Source organism: Elephantulus edwardii, unplaced genomic scaffold (genome assembly GCF_000299155.1).
Source record: "Elephantulus edwardii isolate Elephantulus edwardi_28Jun2011 unplaced genomic scaffold, EleEdw1.0 scaffold00263, whole genome shotgun sequence".
Lineage (NCBI taxonomy): Eukaryota > Metazoa > Chordata > Mammalia > Macroscelidea > Macroscelididae > Elephantulus > Elephantulus edwardii.
In genome coordinates, this window is record NW_006400013.1 from 3,617,546 (window position 1) to 3,620,692 (window position 3,147).

Sequence of the window (3,147 nt, forward strand, 5' to 3'; positions counted from 1 at the left end):
CAACTTTTGTATCCCAGTCAGCATTTATTATTAATGCATCATACATGTTTGGTCAAATTCAGACTGCAAAAGTTGGTAGAACTCCTCCATTTCCTCCTCTTTAGCTTTAGTTGTTGGTGAGCATATTGAATAGAAGTTGTATTTAAAAGTCTTCCTTCTACACGTCTGGCTAGTATCCTGTCACTCACAGCACTGCATTTCAGGAAAGATGTTGAGATGGTCTTATTTACTATGGCTGCAGCCGTTGTTCCTCAGTCTTTCATTTCTGATATGGTAGGTCGTTGTTTGATTCAATGTAGTCAATGTCAGCACATCTCAGCTCCCTAAGACCTAGAATGTTGATTTATATGTTCCATTTCTTTCTTTTTTTTTTTTAGTACAACATGTTGTAAGGAGGGACAGGTCCTTGGAGAGGGACATCATGCTTGGGAGGGTGGAGGGACAGCGCGGGAGGGGAAGATCCTCTATGAGGTGGATTGATTCAGTGACTGAGGTAATCGTGCTGGGTGTGTCAGAGACAGTGCGATTGGCACAGGATAGAGCAGGGTTTAGCGCTGTTGTACATAGGGTCGCTGGGAGTCGCAAGCAACTCAACAGCACATAACAACAACAGCCACAACCAAAATATGGAACGCTTCACAAATTTGTGTGTCATCCTTGTGCAGGGGCCATGCTACTCTTCTGAGTATTGTTCCAGTTTTAGTATATGTGCTACCGAAGCAAGCGCTCCATTTCATTTTTTCCTTTTTTTAAATTATTATTTTTAATGAAAGTTTACAGAGACTTTGGATTTCCATTCATACATTGTTGCATTTTTCTCCCTCCCCAACTTCCCCCCAGTTCACTCTTCTCTTTGAAAAGTAAAAGAAAAATTATTTCGTTTTTGCTCCATTTCATTTTTTGTAAACTTTTATTATTGAAGACCTATCAAATTTTTCCAAAATAGTTGTACCATTTAACATTTTCACTAGTGATGTAATTTCTCCACATCCTCAGTAATTCTAGGTAATCCCCTCCCATGTGATTAATTTCTGGGGGCGGGGAACCCACCAGAGGGTCAGCTATGGGAATCTACAGTAAACAACAACAAAGTGAGTGAGAAGTGGTACCTCCCTGTGGTTTTGATTTACATTTCCCTAAAGACTGATGATGCTAAGCATCTTTTCATGTTCTTATTACCATTCATGTATCTTCTTTGAAGAAATATTTATTCAAGCCTTTTGCCTATTTTAAAAATTGCAGGGGAGCTCTGGTGGCCTAGTGGCAAGGAGCTGCAACTACAATCCCAGAGGCGAACGGTTCAAATCCACCAGATGCTCTGCCGGGGAAGGAGGGACAATCTCCTCCTGTACCAGTCAGATCTGACTTGATGGTACACGCACACAAAAATAATAAAATTAAAAAAAAATTTTAAAAAATGTCTTTGTTTTCCCTTTCATTTTTCATTGTAAATCTTAGATTAAAAAAAGGAGTCAAAGTCATGACCATGGAGTCAGACTCCACTCTGACAGTGGGTTTTCAGAGGCTGTAAATGACAGGAGGAGACTGCCCATCTTTCTCCCATGGAGCAGCTGGTGGATTCAACCATTTGGCAGCTCAGCTCTTGACCATGAGGCCACAAGAGCGCCCCACAGTTTAGATAATAAACCCTATTACGTGTAAATACCTTCTCCCCCTTCTGTGCATTGTCTTTTCACTACCTTGAGAGTGTCCATTGGCACATAAAAGTTTTCAATTTTTGTGAATTATAGTGTTTTTTTTTTCTTTAGTTGCTTGTTGCATTGTTAATGGCGTAGGACCTCATAAATGCTGGGGGAAAGTGACTATTATATTTTCTCCTGTATGTTCTAAGAATTTTATAATTTTAGGTCTTATATTCAGGTCTTCAATGTATTTTGAGTATTTAATTTATTAATATGATGTGACAAAGCCCTACTTTTTTTTTTTTTTAATTTTTATTTTGTGTGCGTGTACCGTCAAATCAGATCTGACTGGTACAGGAGGATATTGCGCCTCCTTCTCCTGCAGAGCATCTGGTGGATTCGAACCGTGTTCCTCTGGGATTGCAGTGCAGCTTCTTGCCACTAGGCCACCAGAGCTCCCCCCAAAGCCCTACTTTTGACAGAGAAAGAGATTGACTATTTCATCAAATAACATTAGAGTTCTTAGTGCCATGCCTAAGGCTTTGTGGTGTATTCTGCGTACTTACTACCTGCCCATCTCTGACTAAGGAGCCTGTACCATGCCTTGTCCCTTCCTACCAGCTGACCCTTCCTACCTCCTGACCCTTTCTTTTACCTCCAGTGGAGGTCTGGATCCGCCTTTCTTTCTTAAGGATGATCAAAACTCACACCCATTGCTGTCAACTCAGAACCAACCCATAGCTTCAGATTGTTCATTTTTTTTCCCCCCAAGGTGGGACTGGTACATTCAAACGACTGAAGAGGCACTGCCCTTGGGTTACCTGTGCAACTCTCTATGGTCTCCTCCACTGGAACCCTCTGTAGGGAGGAGAGCCACCACTTTTTCCTTTCTTCAGTCTTTATGATGTATCAGGTCACTGTTGTTGTTATGTGCTGTCAAATCGCTTGTGATTCATAGCAACCCTATGTACAATAGCCCTAAACTCTACTCTGGCCTGTGCTAATGCACTGTCTCCAGTACACCCATCCCAATTACCCCAGTCACTGAATCAATCCACCTCATAGAGGGCCTTCCACTCCTGCGCTGTCCCTCCACCCTCCCAAGTATGATGTCCCTCTCCAAGGACCTGTCCCTCCTTACACCATGTCCAAAGTACGTCAGACGAAGCCTCAGAATCGTTGCCTCCAAGGAGCAGCCTGGTTGACCCTCTCCAGGATGAATCTGTTTTCCTAGCAGTCCATGGTACCCTCAATACTCTTCTCCAGCACCACAGCTCAAAAGCATCAATTCTCCTTCTGTCCTCCCTAGTCATTGTCCAACTCTCTGACGCATAACAAGTGATTGCAAAGACCATGGCTTGTATCAGATGCACCTTAGTCTCCAGAGAGACACCATTACTCTTCAGAACTTTGGAAAGGTCCCTGACAGCAGATTTCCCCATGACAATACATCTTTTAATTTCCTGGCTACTGTTGCCAAGAGTGTTGACTGTGGATCCAAGCA